General features: G+C 38.0%; 1 long non-coding RNA gene across 6 annotated transcripts in view; it reads right to left on the bottom strand.

The window, feature by feature from the left end:
• Positions 1-20438, bottom strand: part of LOC140608608 (uncharacterized) — a 347241-nt gene that overhangs the window by 160461 nt on the left and 166342 nt on the right. For all 6 annotated transcript variants that reach the window (XR_012010583.1, XR_012010586.1, XR_012010581.1 and 3 more), the window contains one exon: positions 5588-5667. This is a non-coding gene — a long non-coding RNA (uncharacterized lncRNA). The remainder of the gene's footprint in view (positions 1-5587; positions 5668-20438) is intronic.

The following is a 20438-nucleotide window of genomic DNA, read 5'->3' as shown; positions in this document are numbered from 1 at the left end:
ACAAAGTCATGCTGTGAAGGGTTTGGATACAAAGAAGTTTGGATAGGGGCACCAGGGTGGCTCAGCGGCTGAGCATCTGCCTTGGGCTCAGGTTGTGATCCCGGGGTCCTGAGATCAAGTCCCACGTCGGGCTCCCTGTAGGGAGCCTGCTTCTCCCTCTGCCTGTGTCTCTGCCTCTCTCTGTATGTCTCTCAGGAATAAATAAATTAAAATCTTTAAAAAAAAAAAAAAGAAAAAGTTTTGATAGCTGAGATCAGATCACAGTCAGTTCACTACAGCGAACAACACCTTCCTGAGACTTCCTGAGTCAATTTCTCCCTGAATTGCTGGACAGGACTGGGTAACATGCCCCTGACTCCGCTGCAAGAATGACTGGGATAGCCAGGGTCTGACATTTTCAGGTTCCATACTGACGAGGCACTTTGCTGTGTTGAGGAGTGAGGAGAAAATGGCTGGTTGGGAGGCAACTCATGGTGTCTGTCAAACTGTGCAACCTTTTACCTCAACTTAAGAAAGGTATTCTAGTTCTAATTCTAGGGCAAAGGGTTTACAAATGTAAATTTTTTTTTTTTTAAATTGCCTTTCCTGGGATGCCTGGGTGGCTCAGTGGTTAAGTGTCTGCCTTCAGCCCAGGCCGTGACCCCAGGGTCTCGAGATCAAGTCCCACATTGGGCTCCCTGCATGGAGCCTGCTTCTCCCTCTGCCTGTGTCTCTGCCTCTCTCTCTCTCTCCCTGTGTCTCTCATGAATAAATAAATAGAATCTTTAAAAATAAAATAAAATAGCCTTCCAGAAAGCTCATATATCATTTAAAACACCTACCAACAAATCAATGAAGAATTTCCCTAATAATTCACTTACTTACAGTCCAACAATGTTTGCTAACACAGGCCAGTAACTTTTGGGAAGAATTTGCTAGAATCTTTTATCAGCTCTTCTACCAATTATTTGTACACCTTAAGCTAAATCTATGTAACATACCTCTCAACTCATTTCAAGGGTCGAATGTTGTGGTTATACTTAAAATGTTGTAAAATGTAAGACAATACAAATATAAATTAGAAATGAATATAATCTCATGCATGTGATAATAACGATTGTAGTACCAAATTTTATTGTTTTGAAAATCTGGTTCACTGAAGCCTTGCCCTTATGATCTTTAATTAGATTTTCACTTTGCTGCACTATGATAGAAGCATTAGTTACTTAGCAATATGGATGTTTCCTCCATGTAGTTTTTATTGGCTCAAAATGATTGCAACTGTTCGTTCAAACAAAGGAGAGAGTGAAAAATAAATGGGAAAGTGGTGGAAGGTCCACTAGAAGACAGAAGTTCTGATCAACACCCTTGGAAGATTTCTATCCTCCAAATGTCAAGCTAGGAGCAGAGATGTAGCATTTTACAAGCAAATAAACAAACAAAACCAAACACCAAAACCAAAACCACCAACAGATGACACAACTCTCCCCCCTTGGGAGCAGCAGCAAGCCAGGGTAGACCGCAGGAACCAATGAAGATCCTTCATCCTATTTACCCTGGATCACATTTCACCATTTCTGACAGATGAAAACTTTGGAGAAGAATATTAATGACCACTGGGAGATGACACTGGTCATTTAGAGAAACTGTAATAAGCAAGTGATACTCTACACAGAGGCTCCCTAGATTTGTAAAATGTTTAGGAGTCAGAACCTGGGGCTGTATTTTTTTATGGTTAATGAATCTTAATTCTGTATAACTTCCAGACAGAGTAAAAAAGAGTCCACGGGTCCCACCCCCATAGTCTTTTCAAAGATCGCTATTTATTTTTTTCTATAAATTCTAGAGTTATGTAACTTAGGTATTATCTGGCTTGAAAATACATGATCCGTTTTCATCTATTCTAAGCCCAGTGAATTAGTATCTTGCAAGGGACTGTGAAAGATGCCTGGTGTCAAGAGGCATCATGTGACATCTCTGAGGGGGCCCCCAAAACACCCTCACGGTGGGCAGCAGCCATTGCCTAAAGGCCTAAACAGCAGCCCCTGAGCAGAGGCACAAGCACCCTTTATCATCCCGGCTGGAAGGCCCATTCACCATATTGGTGAGCTAAAGAGAAGAAGGGCAACAAACCTGCAGAGAAAATGAACGCTGTGCTTCTAGAAGTTAGTCAGTCCTATTTTATCCCGATCTTTTTCCTCTCCCAAATGTCATGGCTATCAACCTAAATGCTGAAGTATAAGACCAAGATTATTCTGACCAGAACAAAAAGATAAGAGATCGTGTAGAGCTGTAATATTTTATTCAAAAAGCTTTCACATAACTATGATTGCCAAATTCCTTTAAAAATGAGTCATAGTATTTCTTAATAAAACTAATGATCAAAGGGATTCCCTAGCTATTTTAGAGTCTCATATTTTCTATGCTAAATTAGCTAATCTATCAAACTTCTGTTCTCTTATCGGAGACTCGACATTAGAGTAAACAGTCCAAATCTTCCTCCAACAGAGGTTTTCCTGGTATGTGAGACTCTCACAGTCATCTGTAGAGAATAACAAGGGCGTCTCAAAGAGCAGCCTCAGGATTATCCTCTCCTATGTCAGGAGGAAATCCCAGAAATGATGTGCCTGCAATATAGTATGAAATCTATAAAAAATGCTAAGGGCACAGGGTATGTTTACTTTGTTGTTTTGAATACAAACATACTACACAATGTTAAATGAACCATGCAAACTTTCATCAGAGAAAATGACTTATTTTAAAGACTATAAAGATGAAGGGCTTGGTTCAGGGGGAATTACATTGAAGGAAATTATTATTTTTTTAATATTTTATTTATTTATTCATGAGAGACACAGAGAGGGAGAGAGGCAGAGACACAGGCAGAAGGAGAAGCAGGCTCCATGCAGGGAGCCCGACGTGGGACTTGATCCCGGGCCTCCAGGGTCACGTCCTGGGCTGAAGGCAGCGCTAAACCACTGAGCCACCTGGGCTGCCCTTAGGAAATTATTTAAGAACAAATGTTGATGAACATAAATGCAAATCCATGGTTAAATACAGTAGTGAAAAATCATATGGAATTCTAAATTTTATTATTGTAATATAATTTCCATAAAATTAGAACCGTCTAGATAATGCTACTGACACCGCAACATTCGATAGTTTACTAGTTTAAAGACAGAGCCATATTTAAAGAAATGAGCATTAAGATGTTGGAGGTAGTAAGTCTGAGTGAAGAGTAAGAAAATGTATAATTTGACAGAACAGCAACCTCACAAGAAACAGAAAAAGAGCAGAAGTGCCACAAAATGAGGAATCACTTAATGGCCCAGACAGGAATGTTAATGAGGAATGGTAATTGGAAAATACGAAAATAGAAGAATAAACACAAGAAAAGTCTCCTGACATTCAAACCTTTCAGTCTCTAGGGAGTCAATGGAAAATCCATCAGTTAGATCATATTAAACTGCACTATTCAGAGTATTAATGGAACTTTGTATTTTCACTTCTCAACTTTGCACTCTGGGAAAATATGTGTACTGCCCTCAACAGTGGAATTCTTCGGTTTGTGTTTATTTTCTTTTTACCTCCTCCTTCATCAACTGTCAATGATAGCCGGAAATAAAAACAATAGGTAGCCAATGTGGAAATGAGAAGTTCCCAATTCTAACTCCCAATGTAAGTCAATATATTAATCCACTTAATTTTCTCTTAAAAGGATATTGATGGTTAATAAATGATTGGTAAATAATTCCCAAAATGCTATTGAGGTTACAGTTTCTGTGGCAGAAAGTCAAAATTCATATATGTAAATATTTCAGTCGTTTAAAATGTATGGATTACTTTTAAATTTTCATAATTAATAGAAAAACTCTGATGTCCAGCTCAGATCATAGGGATTCTTCATTTTTTAAAGTGAAGTAATATTTCTTTGATATTAAAAAGTTCATCTTAGGGGCCCCCCGGGTGGCTCAGTTGGTTAAGGGATGGACTCTTGGTTTCAGCTCAGGTCATGATGTCAGGGTCCGGAGCATACGATTTAGCCCCAAGTCAGGCTCCATCCTCAAGTGCAGTCTGCCTGAGACTCTCTCCCTCCCTCTCCCTGTGTCCCTTCCCCCAACTCGCATGGTCGCTCTCACTCTCTCTCCCAAATAAATAAATTAAATAAATCTTAAAAAACATTCCCCTTAAATGTGCTATAGAGTTACATGAAGTAAGCAAGATGTTTTATATTAATATTTTTAGGTACCATTTTATTGTAGCACAAATAATATGTCACGTTACAAGTTAATATTAATAATAAGTAATATTAGGGATGCCTGGGTGGCACAGTTGGTTAAGCGTCAGACTCTTGGTTTCCACTCAGGTCATGATCTCAGGAGATCACGCAACCCTGAGATCAAACCATGCAATGGGCTCCATGCTCAGCGTGGAGTCTACTTTAGATTCTCTTCTCCCTCTGCCCCTCCTCATAGCCCCCCCACCTCCTGCTCTCTGCCTCAAATAAATAAATGTTTTAAATCTTTAAGTAACAAGTAATATTAATATTACTAATTATTAACAACTTGATACCCAAGCTGCTCTGTTTGTCCTATGGTAGCAGTGGTCTCTGTTATATATTTCACAATTTTTATTGAGCAACAACACAGAAGACTGTGGCAAATGTTTTCTTACCCCTACTAAGAGGATATGTGGATATTATGAGGTCAGATGTCTCCAGTGAGTACTATTTTTCATTCAAATTCATTCTCCCTTTTGCAGATTGAACTAGCAGTCCAGATACTTTCATTAGTATCTGAGGATGTTTTGCAGATTTGGGGATTACACCAGTTAGGCTTTCCGTAGAATCACTCCGCAAGTAGCTCTCTATCCGATGTGGTTCAGGCTTCACCTGTACATGTACATGACCACTTTCACCACTAACATAATCTGAGTGCCTAGAAAAGCAAATGAAGCCAGAATAATCTTTCACACTTTCTTCTCTCTTTTTTTGTGAATATCTCCTATTTTCTCACCCAAAATAATTATTCTGTATAAATATTCTCAACTATTTTTACAGATCACTCTTACATTTCAGCCACTCCCTAGCTCATTTAAACCACACCAAGCCTTCCCCTTTCCTACTGCTGTTCACAACAAGCTTGGAGTCCCCTTTCTACTGCTGATCTCAAGGTGAGTTTCACTCCTTCAAGCTGTGATGCTGAACTCCATCCCACCTTCCCTACCTTCCATAGCAGCAGTGGAGGAAGCACAGAAGTGACTGTGCAAACACACACCTGCACACACACACACACACACACACACACACACACACGGTACATACAGCTCCTCAGGCAGAGAAGCCCTGGGCTATTTGTCCTGTGGATGAGGAAGGAAGGAAGGAAGATGCAGAAGAAGGAACATGCTAAGTTCTAGAACTCTAGTCTACTTCTGCTTAGGACAAAGAACTGAGGCTTCTGAGGCCAGCCCTTCCCCTACTCCTTCTACCACACAGGCTGCAGAGTGACCTCCTGCAAACACCTGTGCCTGTCTGCAAAGATGCCCTGAGAAGGGATTCTATTCGCTGGTGGAAGGCAGGATAAAAGGCCTGATGCAAAGTAAGTCTCACCTCATTGTGAATCAGAGTGCATAGTGTGGAAATGCAGCCCGGAATTTGCTTCTCTGGAAGGTGTCTTAGGATGAGTTCATCTACAAGAAAGAATAAAACTGGTTAACAGGAGTCTAAACAAGTGGGAAATGATTTTATTATAAATTAAAGGGTAAATGAATGGTGACGTGGGTTTATTGGCTCAGTCATGTGATGGCTGTTGTCTGATTCATTCATCCTTCCCTCGTGGTCACTAGATATCTCCTGGAACTGTAGGGAACGTGTCCCCATTCAAGCAGAAAGAACAAGGAGATGAGGGGAGTTCTCAGCAGATGTCTGCTTATCTCTCATCAGACACACGACGCCACCACGCTCAGGTCTCTCAGGAGGCTGGAAGCAGCAAGAATTTCACTTTTTCAATCTCTGTTAACTGGGGACGGAAAGGAAGAAAAAGTTGAAGCTAAATGCTCAGCAAGCCAACCAACAGTTTCTGCCACAGAAGGGATCCTGGGCTCAAACTTACTGATTTATTTTTGTCGAGCACCCAAATTCTAAGGTCACTGTCCACTTGTAAGTTAGGGAGTTCTTCCTTCGTCCATAGAATTTGAGCATGTTGTGTGTTTGGGGGCCTGAAGGGTCTGCTTTTAAGATGCCCTAGCCACCCTGCTTGCTTTGATCCAACTATGATCAAGGTTATATACTCTACACTCGGTTGTATTCTCATATTCACATTCAAAGGCTAAGTTGCAGATAAGAAAACGGAATGAAAAAAAAATACATCCCCTCTTAAATCATCATGTTCCTTCATTCATATTTTGTTCCATCTACACAATGTGACTGTCCTAATCCTATCCCAGGCTCAATTATTTTTTTTTCCTTTTGCAATTTCAGATGGCGCCTGCAAGCCTGAATGTCTAGTTAAAAACTCTATTTGTCCTTGGTTTTTCCTCTTGCCTCAATTCTTCCTCTAATTCCGGCTCTACCCACCCAGTCTTTGATTTTTCTCACAGAACCCTTTGCTTTTCTAGTTATTCATCTCTCTCTCTTAAAGAAAGAGCTTCCTCCCTTGGATGCTGTGTAATCTTTCTCGAGACCACACAATGTGCCTTTTTGTGTGATGATGGTGGACAGATGTGATTTTCCAATGAGTTCTATTTGGCTTGCTTATTTATGCATTCTTGAGACTTCAGTCGTTAGTCTGGAACAAAATAAATCGGGATATTCATTTCTCCTAATTTATATTGAGGTGGATTTTCATTCATTTGAAGTGATTTATTAGACAAAGTTCTTAAACCCTTCATTGAAAAATTATAAAAGATACTACAAGGCAAAGTTTAAAAGGCACAAGTTTATCTTTCAAAAGGGATTTGTAAAAGCAAGATTTTTATTACTTAATGGTAGCTCATTTTTCACAGAACAGTTTTCACAGTATGTTTGCAAAATGAACACAAGTAAGTGTCATGCATCAAAAGATTTCCAATTATATTTGTCTTCTTTGAAATGATTGTTTCACGTTAACAGAGCCTATTTGATCCAGGAGAGAGCTGACTCATTACCTAGCATTAAATCTTGTTTTACAAGATAAGGATATAGAAGCCACAGAAGCTAACCAATGCGGCCAAGGGTTCATGGTTGGAATGGCAAAGCCAGGATGGCAAACCAGGTTCCCGCTGCTTAATTCTGGGCTCTTTCATAATCACCTACCTCTCAAGGGCTCACCCCTATGATAGGCAACTACCAATATCGTCCCTGGGTCTGGAGGGTCATGTGGTGAAAGGGGGAGCCAGCAGGAGCAGCTGTCAGGCAGGACCAGATCAGGGCCACGGCAGGGACTAAATACTGGGTGGTGGGCAAAGGATGAAAAGAGGGAACAGAGCTCAGACCATGAATGTGGGCCTGCCATAGGGGATGGTGGGACGCTGGCACCTCTGTTCTCCATGGTCACTGAGCTAGGAGGGGCAAGGGTGGCAGGACCAAAAGAGAGTTAGAAGGAATCATTCCCAAAGACAGTGTTCTCTCAGAATCAGAAAATTAGAGAAGTATCTCCTGGGAGAGGTTAGTTGTAGTCCCCCCCCCCCCCCATTAGCTGGTGTGAAACATGCTGATCAATGGACGTTCAGGCAACTTTACCTAAAAAGCGTGGTGAGGTGGAGCAGGGAAAGGAAACCATCAAAGCCCACAGCAACTTCAGCTACACAGCATTTTCAGAGGACTTGCACCAGCAGCGTGGCTAGCAGTTCTTTAGAAAGCGCGTTTGCTCTGGGGCTCCTGAGTGGCTCAGTCGGTTGAGCATCCGCCTTGGCCTTGGCCTGGGGTCAGCATCCTGGAGTTCTGGGATCTGAGCCCCTCACTGGGCTACCTCGCCCTCTGTCCCTCCCCCACTCATGAGCCCCCCCCCCGTAAATAAATTCTTTAAAAAATGATAAAAAATAAATAATAATAATAATAATAATAAAATAAAAGCAGACTTGCTCTGAAAGAAAATCCTTTTTCGACTTTAGGGTGCTCCTTCGTGTTTCCACATTCTTAGTCATCCATCAATCCAGTCATCAAATTTAGAGACTACCTACTGTGTGCCAGGCAACTTTATCATTGTCAGTAGTTACAACAAAGAGCTTCTTCTCATGCAATGAAGGCTTGGAAGACATGAAATCGTTCTTTGAAGGTGTTTGTAAATATTCATCCTGCCAGTGTGAAAAAAAAGTTACCGTGTGCGTGTTCTGAGCAAACAATTCCAACATCCCATATTGGAAAAGCAATGTATCTTATCATCTGGAATGTTAAAACAACAAACAAAACACTCCCAAAAGAGTTAGCCATGAAAGAATGGGGTGCATTCACGGTATACCACTTCAGAGGGTATGTTCTTACTTAAACCATGTTATCATCTTATAAAATCTACTCCTAAGTAAGAACAGCACGTAAACAAATTGCAGTTAAAATGGTGGCATTAACTAATACATTTTTTTTTAACTTCAGAGTAATTTCCTCACCATATTGGATAAAGATATTGGATGTACATTAATTATGTATGAGGACTTGGTTTTCTTCCTATCTTCCCAACCCCAACCCCACTCTCGGTCTTCAGTAAAGTAGATGAAAGAGAAAGAGGCTTTGTTGGCATAATGCACACACACAAAAAACACATGGACCATATTAAATATATGTCTCCATACGTAGCAGTCGTCCTCCTAATAACACCAATGCTTGAATTACTGCACTCTGCTCTCCTTCTAGGGACCTGGTTCTTTCTGGAGGAATAGAATCACAGTCTGCAGATCCTGCAGATCCCTGGATGGGACTTTAGGACCACATGACCTTCAGGGGGACACATGGACAAAAAACAGATCTTCCTCATGTAAATATTACTGCTTTGTAGGGTAGCTTGGAATTGTTCTTTTATTTTACTGGTAAGTTTATATTCCATCCTACCAAACGATGGTGTGTTGCAGTGGAAAAAAAGCCATGTCTTACTGCCTAGTTACGTGTATAATTAGCTTACACACAATTACCCAAACAATTTTACTGTATTTGCAGTTCCAAATGCATTTAATACATATTTTGGTTATTGTTTTGCCTTTCTGGTGTGTCTTCAGTAAAGCTCGCTAATATGCCCCAAGCCACAAGCCATGTGAGGCCAGAGAAAAATATATTGTTACCTGTGCTTTTATGTCATATCCAAGAAATTATTGTCAAATGCAATGTCATGGGTTTTTTTTTCTAGGTTTTCTTCTAAGAGTTTTATTGTTTTAGCTCTTATGTTTAGGTCTTTGGTCCATTTTGAGTTGATTTTTGCATATGGCAGGAGTTAAGGATTTAACTGGATTCTTTTGTTAGACTCTCTCTTTCTTGTTTAATAGTTTTGGCACCCTTGTTAAAAATCATTTGACCACATATATGAAGGTTTACTTCATGGTTCTCTATTCTACTGCATTTGCCCTATCTTGTCCCCATTTATCTTCATGCTAGTACCGTACTGTCTTGATTATTGTGGCTTTACAATGTTTTAAAATCAGGAAGTGTGACCCCTCCAATTGTGTTCCAGATTGTTTGGGCTATTCAGGGTCCCTTGAAATTCCATATGCATTTTAGGATTGGGTTTTCTAGTCCTGCAAAAACATTACTAGGATTTCAGTAGTTATTGCATTGAATCTATAGATCTGTTTTGACATCTTAACATTAAATCTTCCAACCCTTGAAAAAAAATACAATTTTATACAATTCCCCAGTGGAGTCTATCTCCCAATGGGTTCCCCCTTCTTTCTCCAGACCACTTCTACAGCCTAATACAAAAAGATTGCCTGATTTATCATTCCCAGAGATTTGGACAGAGTGCTACTGAAGAAACCATCATCCCAGGAAGCAAATACCCGTTAAAAAGCAAAAACAACAAAAAAACTTCCTCCAAATTAGATGCTGCTGACAAGCTTATAGAAAAGACACCAATAAAGAAAAAAAATTTCAAAAGATGATGTATTTCATCTGGCACCTGGCACTTTATAAGCAGTCATGAAAAGAAAATAATCCCTGTGTTTAAATGAAAGGACTAACTTGAACTGTCCACATCTAACTATGATACAAGTAGACAAGAAAAGTATCATCAGGGAACACTGTTACCCAAATAGTGCTCCAAAAAGGGAGGAATCCTGAGAGGTCTTGTAAAAATTTACACAATAAGTTCCAAAAACCAACATCAATTAAATCATTGAAAAATATAACTATTAAGTGGAAGGATTGAAAAATTAATAATAATAATATCCTCTCAGGAAAGATTAGACTGACTGTCTAAATATATTTCACTTTCACATAAGGAAAGACGGTGGGCATTCCCTATACTTTTTCATTATCATCCATGGCAGAGAAGTTGGCCATCTTTTGGCATATTTGCTGGATTAGTCTAATCAATGATTATTAACATATGCTTTAACGTCCAAAACCTAAGAACTGACACTATGCCAAAGAAAACAGGGTGGAGACAAAAGAAATGCAAGGAATTTAGCCTCACCTTTCCAAATTTTCATGAGAAACTATTTTATGGAAAAAAAGCCCACTTGTATTAATATAGAAAGTTTATTTTAACTTAAGAGTGTGGTGATGAAGCAATGGAAGGTAGCTGAGCCCAGGATATGAAGAGAAACAACCTAAGAGCAGAAGGAAGTGAATCTGGTTCCTCTATTTCCTGTTGGATGAGACACAGGCTCCCACTGAGCGAGTGGCTGTGGAACCAAAGACTAGACAAGAGTTAATGGACTTCTGAATCCTCTTCCTCCTCCTCGTACCACATCTATTCTCAAAATACAACCTCCAGCCCCCCACCCCCCAAAAAGTTCTCTTCACTTTAAAGTAGTCCCTTGACAAAGCAGATAATGGTGCTTCCAGTGTCTTTTTCTTAGATAGTTTGTTTATTTGCACAGACGTTTGCTAGTCTACTTATTATTTCTCACATCATGACTTCTCTCCATGTTTACTTCTCTGGTCTTACACCAGTGGTGTGTAATATTTCTCTAAATAAAGGAAATGTGCCCAAGTGTCATCTTACAGTGGTCTCTGCTAACGTCTTCCTTGCCCCCTACCATGTCAGGTTGCCCAGTGCTAGGTTTTTTTCCACCATTTGTGGGAACTTCTCAAGGATTTTGGATAATAGCTGACATTCTGTGTGTTACACCTGGCCCTATGTGATGTTTTTCATCCGTTATCTTATTTGATGTTTAAAACAACTCTGTCAGATATGCACTACTATTATCCCCACTTTTAAGATGAGACAGTTGAGGCTTAGAAAGATTAATTCACTTGCCAAAGGTGAATCACAGAGCTGGGATCCGAGTTCAAAGAGACTGACTCTAAAACCTACACCCTTAACCAGTGAGATATACCTGGGATCTAAGAAAATATCAAATCTGTCCAAACTGCCTTCCTACAAAAAATGAGAAGAGAAAATAAAAGCAGAGGACACATTCTCTCATCCTGTCACCTTCCCCCCCAAAAAACCCATGTGGAAAAGACCCCTGCTTAAAATTTTATTCAAAAATGACTATTGTGCCAGTGTCCATGCACTTTCTTTAAATTCATTATAATAACTAAGAATCTTCCACTTTTCAAAGAAGAACTGTTTTCCAAGACCAGGTTTTTATCAAAATATAATACCTTTGTATTTCATTCAAGGAATTTCAAGTTATCATGTTGGGAAAATAACTCACTCTTGTTCAGGAAATTTGGTATAGTATTTTTTTAAGAATTTATTTATTATTTATTTATTTATTTATTTATTTATTTATTTATTTATTTATGAAAGAGAGCACGAGCAGGGGTAGGAGCAAAGGGAAAATGACAAGCAGACTCCACACTGAGGGCAGAGCCCGTCAAGGGGCTCTCTCACAACCCTGAGATCATCACCTGAGCCAAAATCAAGAGTTGGATGTTTAACAGACAGACAGCCAGGCACCCCACGATATGGTATTTTTGAGGTATCCATTGGTTGGGAACCAGGTACGGTTTTTTTCTTATTACTTTTTATAATTTTATTGAGGTATAATTTACATACAATAAACTACCCATATTTAAAGTGTATAATTTGAAAAGCTTTGCACATGTATACATCTGTGATATCATCACTAACTCATCAAATGAATAGATATATTTATACCTCCAAAAGTTTCCCCGTGTTCTTTTGTAATTTCTCTCTCTGTCCCACCCCTCCCAGGCAACCACTGATATGCTTTCTGTTATGATACATTGGTTTTCATTTTGTAGAATTTTATATGAATTAAATTACACAGTATGTACTCATTTTTTAAAAGATTTTATTTAAGAGACAGCATGAGAGAGAGAGACAGAGAGAGAGAGAGAACATGGATGGCAGAGAGAGGGAGAAGCAGACTCCCCACTGAGCAGAGAGTCCAATACAAGACTCCATTTCAGGACCTCAGGATCATGACCTGAGCTGAAGGCAGATGCTTTACTCACTGAGCCACCCAGGCATCCCAGTATGTACTCAATTTTGTCTGCCTTCTTTTAGTCAGCATAATTATTTGAGATTTATCCATTGTTGTAACATTTTTATTGGTTGCATAGCATTCCATTGCATGGATATACCACAGTTTATTTATCCATTACTAGATAATGAATATTTGGATTTTCTAGGTTCTTTTACTTTTACAAGTATAGCTACTATTAGCATAAATGTACAAATTCTTTCATGTATTTCGTTTCATTTGGGTATACCTAGAAGTGGAAAGACTGGATCATATGGCAAGTTTGTTTAACTGTTTAAAAAACTGCCAGATTGTTTTCTAAACTGGTCGTACCACTGTACATTTCCTCTAACAGAATATGGGAGTTAGGTAGAAGAATAACTATGTTTTCCTCAAATCATGACCACCAAGATCCAATAGATATAAGTTCTAGAAAATATACTGGAACACAAGATAGAGGTCTCCCAATTTATTTCTTTGTGATGAGTTCTACTAAAACTTACATGCTTAAGACACTTAGATGGTATTCCATTTCAGACTTATCTTCAGAGCCCCATATTCAAATCTAATTTACAATCCATCCAGTCGCCCATAATAAAAATCTCAGAATCATTCTTGAAATCACATTCTGCATTATACCCACATGTAAATGTCAACTCCTGCTGTCTTAACATCTCAAAAATATGACCAATCTATCCCACTTCTCCATCCTTAGCTCAGCATCTCATTGTCCCATGAAAGAGCCTTTTAAATCATTTCCCTGGCTCCAGAATTAAACTTCCCCATTCTCTACACATACAGGTGGGAAAATATATAAAACAAAGATATGACCAAGTTAGTCCACCTAGCTCACAAGAGAAGGTTAAAGCCACCATTGTACCTATGGCCCTCCATCTTCCCAGGTTTGTCGTTCACCACTTCCGCTATCCCTTATTCCACTGAACTGCTTGCAAATCCCTCGCATACCATGCTTTCCTGCCTCCATGCAATAACATGTGCAGTCTACTCCCTCTAGAATGGCCTCCTGCCCACTACGCACCTAATTAATTCAGTCTCATTATCATATCCAATAGGAAGTCTTCTGCAAATCCCCAAGTAAGTTGGAGTTCTCCTCTTATAGTCCCATATATCCATGAGCGTACTCTGACAGCACCATTGGATTGTTTCTAGTTACCTGTTTATGACTTTCTCCCTCTAGAATATGAACTCTTCGGCACAGTGTTTCTAATTCATTATTGCATCCATGGTGCATAGAGCCATGCTTGGTGCTTAGCAGATATTCAATAAATCCACACTGAATGGACAGAGATCTCAAAGCCTGAGAGATTTGGGAGAAGAGAATCTGCCTTAAAGTTCTGGAATGCTAGGATATATTGGATCATAAATATAATACCAGTAGAGCAGGGACCTGCAAATCTGCTATTAGATACATTTTAACATAATATGTGAGTGTTCTAGATTTAAAGTCTACTAGATTATAAAAACTCACTGCCTCCACTGGATAGGTATGTTTTTTAGTGATTACCTGTTTGTGTACATGATATAATCTCACTGAATAGATTTAACTTTCAAGAGAAATCAACACATTGTCACAATAAAGTCATCACATAGCACTTCTGTAGGATTCTCCTACAGTCTTGTTGGTAGCATCTGGCTCCTCAGGGCATAGAAAGTTGAGGTCTAGATAATAATTTCTTAAGTATTTGTGAATTTCATGAGAAAAGTACATGATAAACACATCAAGAGCTCCTGAAAAGTAGGTGATAAACACATCAAGAGCTCTTCAAATACTGCACTAAGACAAAAAAAAAAAAATCTTCAGAATAAATTAAATAATTAATTGTTTTGGAGACCCATGACCAAAACAGGGAAATGTCTCTTTAGAATGGCTCTCATCTTCTGAGGATGCATCTGCATATGAAGCAGGGCAAGGATGTATGACTCAGAAATTCCATTCACTGGAAGTCAAAGCCTTTTTTTTTTTAAATCTGGGCTTAAAGCCAATGTCACCATAGCCTTTACAGACCCAGTGTAGCTGTGAGTCATTTGACCTTAGAAGTATAATCATAAAGATAAATTTAAAATAGCATTCCAGGATTTGGCATTCTATTATAAAGCAAACAAATATGGCGGAGGCATAGAACTAGAAAAAGCATCACTGTATATACGAAATTGCTATAAAAGAGTTTGAAATTTTTACTAACATTTATCCCTTTATGACACACATGCACAAAACTAAGTTATATGGCTCCTAGGGCTAGCTAACTGAAAAAGGAGACCATGTGATCTAGGTTAAATTCAGTTAAATTAAAAAATAGTTACTTTACTTACTAAGAAGAGGTAATTAGCTAAGATACAATGGTGAACAAGATAGAGGTGTACAATAATATGTGAAGAATTAATTTAAAACTGAGTATGAAATGGAAAGCAATGCTAAATTAACATATTCCTTAGATTATATTTTACCTGATATCAGTATTGCTATGCTTTATTTTGTTGGTCATTGATACAAATTTTGATCTTCATATTTTTTATTTTTTGAAATCTTTTATTCTTGGAACCTCCTGTTCTTGTTTTATTTATATGCTATCTCTTGAATGTCCCTAAAGATATTAATGATTTTTTTAAGTTTTCTGTTTTCTCCATTAGTTCTATTTTCTCAACTTTTTTCTCAATTATTTTGTGATTCCTGGTATGTTAGAATCCTTTTTTGCTTCTCTGTGATTTCAAGCATTTATCATAGGATTTTTGCAATTGGTTATCATAGAAGATAGGTGGCCTATGCTAGAAGGCAGAGAGCAGAGTGCTAGCAGCATCTTCTGGGTTTAGGGGCTTCTTGCTGCTCCTAGGACCTCTCTGTTTCCCTCTGTCTCTGTCTCTCTATCTCTCTCTCATCAGAGTCAACACATAGGCTCTTTCATTGCAAGGAAAAACATTGTTAAAAACCTTTCAGATTTCAACAGAAAACATGGGAAAGGAAAAGAGATAACCGGCTCAGTTATTCCAAATAATTTTATAATTATGCACCTTAAGAATGATCAGATTAATCTAATCCTGACAGCATTCCTGGCATGAATTTCACAAAATCTTTGCTTTCTAGAGTCAGTTTTTGTGGACACACACACACACACACACAGTCTGCTATCTTGGTCTCTAATTATTCTACATGTGTGTACATTTTTAACACAATGGTCCACAAAATTCTGTTTTGTGAATGTATAATTTTATTTCATCTAACAAATCTACTATCATGAGCTCCTATATCTTCATGATACAAAAAATTCCTTCAAATTCCATTTTTCTGGGGGGCCTGAGCAGCTAAGTGGTTGAGCATCTACCTTCGGCTCAGGGCGTGATCCTGGGACCCAGGATTGAGCCCCACATGGGGCTCCCTGTGAGGAGCCTGCTTCTCCCTCTGCTTATGTCTCTGCCTCTCTCTCTCTCTCTCTCTCTCATGAATAAATAAATCTTAAAAAAAATTCCATTTTTCTAGGTCCAATCCAGTGATTTCTTTAAACCATGCACATTTTTTTCCATTCATATTTAAGGTATATGTGTTCTTGTTTTATCTTTAACTCATATTCCTTACTCAAAGGGGTATATGGTCATTAGGGAATTGCCACCCTACAGTGCTTGTAGGAGCAGAAAGTCTTTTAATCTCCGTTTTTCTCCATCTTATACTGAGAACTTTTTAATGATGTGACTTTAGTCATGCAAAACTAGGGAGCCCATGTGAAGCATATTTTATACTTGGAGTAAATTGTCAGTGGGTGGGCCACCTGGCACTTAATCATTGCTAATCCTTACCTATTGCTGGTATGGTCCACTCACATCTCTACTTGCTGCTTTCCCAAGTCCCTTTTGGTCAACTTGTCCTTTCTCCCAAATGCAGATACACCATTTCATTGTCCCTAGTAGAGAGTTCCACATCTGTGAGGCTGCTGCCTTTCAAGATTTTTGCTGAGTAGTGGAACACATACCGTCTTTCCTCATATTTTAACTTAGAGTTAATTACATCATCTCCCCATGCCACACTTCCCCACAAACCAGACTCCTAATGGGGAGTAGCAAAACATGTGGTCACTACAATACAAATTTACTTATTTTTTAAATGCTCATCCTCCTTTAAAGTTTCCTTATCTAGTAGTATAAAGAGCAAAAGACACCTATTCTTTCTGCTAGTTGACCTACATCATATACTTTTGCTTTTAAACTGAGATATCTTTTGCCTTATAAAAGTTTAAAATATAGCTTAGAATATAGAATGTAGAAGTGCTTTGTTCTCACCCGAGGATTCTTCCTCCCATGAGCAGTGGGTGCTCCCCTCCCTCATTGTCCAATAGGAAGAAGGTGGCAGTTCAACAAGGAAAACAAGAAAGTTCACATGAGTTAAATTTGAATTATTACTCCACCTCAAATTAATACTTCCTATGCCATCTTGACATACATTTCTTGTCTCTGCAATAAGACTGAGTAGGATTATCTCAAATATGCCTCTAGATTGAGTCTGAATCAGGCTGGAATCATAGACTGATTTGCATGGTGTGCTATAGTTTGTCTTCATGTAGAGGCAGCAGAACTAATACCTTGAATAGGCCAACTGGTCAGCCCAAGAAAGGCTGAGATGGTCTGTGGATGATCCTGATTGATGGAATGTTGGATTCTCTTTTCTAGCTTTCCTGGAAGGATATTTCCTTTGTCCAGATCTTTTTTTTTTTTTATTGTATTTTTTTCCAGATTGCCTAAGGAATAATTGTCAAACCTAATTGTACAAATATAAAGTGTATAATGTGATGATTTGACATGCATATACATTGTGAAAGGATTACCAAAGTCAAGATAATCAATACACCCATCAGCTCACATAGTTCATTCTTTTCGCGTGTGTGGTGAGATCCTTAGTACAATTCTTAGAGATACAGGTGCAGTCTAAAGCCTGTTACTGACAATTGGCAGGAACAAATTAAAACAATTATGCCTGTCATAGTGTTTCTCATTGTCTTAATGCTCCACTTTGTACCACCAGACTATATTTCTCAAAACTTGAGAGAGAAAGAGAGAGAGAGAGAGACTCAAAAGAGCATACCCTAGTGCTCTAACATCCAGGACTAACAAAAACAAAACTCAACGGGCACTTTGTTACCAATATATTTACAAAGGAATAGGAGGATTAAATTCTCTAATTAACATCAAAATTCAGACTTCCTTGCTTAGACTCCCTGCTGATAACCAGAGGAATACTATATTTTCTGTAAAAATGGCTATTCAGCATTAACCTAGTTTTGAATTGTTTTAAAATCCCAATTTTTCTAAAAGGCTGGTAAGTGTTATCCCAATTTTATTTGATACAATAATTATTTGGTATGGGGATCCCTGGGTGGCTCAGTGGTTTAGCGCCTGCCTTCGGCCCAGGGCGTGATCCTGGAGTCCCGGGATCAAGTCCTGCATCGGGCTTCCTGCATGGAGCCTGCTTCTCCCTCTGCCTGTCTCTGCGCCCCCCTGTGTCTCTCATGAATAAATTAATTAAATATATTTTTTCAAAAGATAGTATTTCTTTATGCTTCAGTGGAATATATTCATCCTCTAGGCAAAGAACCAGTAATTGTAAAGAGGGAAGAATCAAAACTCTCTTTGTAAGAAAAGCAGTTACAACAAAGTAGTACTTCTTGGAAATTGAAAAGAAACTCCAATTCCACTGCTAAAATCAGTAATTAGAAGAAAGATGAATATATTCCATAGTAACTAGAAAATGATTGAATTAATTCTGAAATATCATCTAATGGTTTTTCAATGTAGTGCTCATAATTAACTTTTATAATAGAGAAATAGCATAAGTTTTCATATTTTGTGCAGATTTAAAATAAAAATATTCATGAACAGAAGCAGCATAACTTGATGGATTCAGAATTAGGAATTATGAGCCCAAGGATTATTCTTCAATGGAATTTTTTTTTTAAATAGCTTCATTTTTCTTTCATGAAATATATTTTTCGGCTTCATATATCAATCAGAGAACTCTGGACTGATTCATTAAAGCTTCTAGTAAAATTGTATAACCTGAAGGTCAAGTAAGAGTATTAATTCAAAACAAAGATATTTTCTTTTTTTCCCCCTGGAATTTTTGCAGTCCATAATCTACAGATAGAAATGTGAAAAATTAAAACATTATTATATTCAACGATAGGAGAGGCTTAAGAATTATCTAGAAGGAAAGGAAGGAAATGCCAATGATTTTAATATTGAATTGCCATCATAATAAATAGAATGTTGGAAGGATATCAAATCATACTTGTCTTATCAGGATATTTTTATACACAGGGAAAAAAACTTCTACTACACAGTCAACTTCTGGCAATGACATTTCTCACTCGATACATCTTGGAAGATCATCAAAGCCAAAATAAACATCAAACTGTCCAAAAAGCACCTGGATTATTAAAAATAAAATGAAGTCCTCGTGCCATATTTTGGAGCCAAATATGAATTCAGTGACTGGCCTAGAAAAAGTACTCAGAAAATATTTTTTAGAAACAATAAAATTGCTCATTGGTCAGATTGGCACACTGATAAATGATAACTCAGAGTTATAAAGACTGACATTATCTCTCGTTTTACAAGAAAGATGTAAAAATTATTATGGAACAATAGAGTCACACCAAGTTTTATGGGACTACAATAAATGATAAATAATTCTGTCTATAGAGTTTGCACAAGCAGGCACAAAATGAATAACATTTGAGCTGGTTTTTGAAGCATGAACAGGATTTAGGGGTAGATAAAGAACAGGAAAGGATCTCCCAGATGGGCCAGCATGTGCAAAGGCATGCACAGTATTTTTTAAAACCTCTATTTAAAGCAAAGTGGGTAAGTTTGGGGGTGTATGTGTGAAAAAGTGCCAAGATGTGACTGAGAAATCAGTCAGGTCCAGGCATTTTACGAAAACATTTGTAAGCTGTTCTAAGGATTTTGAATATTTTCCTTTAGGTCTCAGGAAGCCGTTGAAATTATTTGAGCAGAAATAAGGTATAACTTAAATGGTGTTGAAAAAACTAGACAGCTACATTCAAAAAGATGAAACTGGACCACTTTTTCATACCATACACAAGACTAAACTCGAAAAATAAATAAATAAAAAAAATTTTTTAAAAAAGACTAAACTCGAAATGGATTAAAGACCTAAATGTGGGACTGAAACCATAAAAATCCTAGAAGAGAGCACAGGCAGTAATTTCTCTGACGTTGGCCATAGAAACATTTTTTTCTAGATAATGTCTTCTGAGGCAAGGGTAACAAAAGCAAAAATAAATTATTAGGATTACATCAAAATAAAAAGCATCTGAACAGCAAAGCAAACAACAAAACAGAAAGACAATCTACTGAATGGGAGAATATCTTTGCAAAAGACATATCCAATGAGGGGTTAATATCAAAATATATAAAGAACTTATGTAACTCAACATCAAAAACCCAAATAATCCAATTAAAAAATGGGCAGAAGACATGAATGACATTTTTCCAAAGAAGACATAGAGATGGCCCACAGACACATGAAGAGATGCTCAACATCACTCATCATCAGGCAAATGCAAAAGAAAACCACAATGAGATATCTCCTTACACCTATGAGACGGCTAAAATCAAAGTTGGTGGAGATGTGGAAAAAAAAGGAACCCTTGTGCACTGTTGGTGGGAATGCAAACTGGTGCAGGCCCTGTGGAAATCAGTATGGAGATTCCTCGAAAAGTTAAAAATAGAACTACTACATGATCTGTAATTCCACTACTGAGTATTTACTCAAAGAATATCAAAACACTAATTTAAAAGATATGTTTGTTACATAGTATTACTTAAAATAGCCAGAATATGGAAGCAACTCAAGTGTCAAAATATAGATGAATGAA

Source organism: Canis lupus, chromosome 18 (genome assembly GCF_048164855.1).
Source record: "Canis lupus baileyi chromosome 18, mCanLup2.hap1, whole genome shotgun sequence".
NCBI classification, from domain to species: Eukaryota; Metazoa; Chordata; class Mammalia; order Carnivora; family Canidae; genus Canis; species Canis lupus.
The sequence above is the reverse complement of the archived record's forward strand: the minus strand, read 5'-3'. Positions and strand labels throughout refer to the sequence as shown.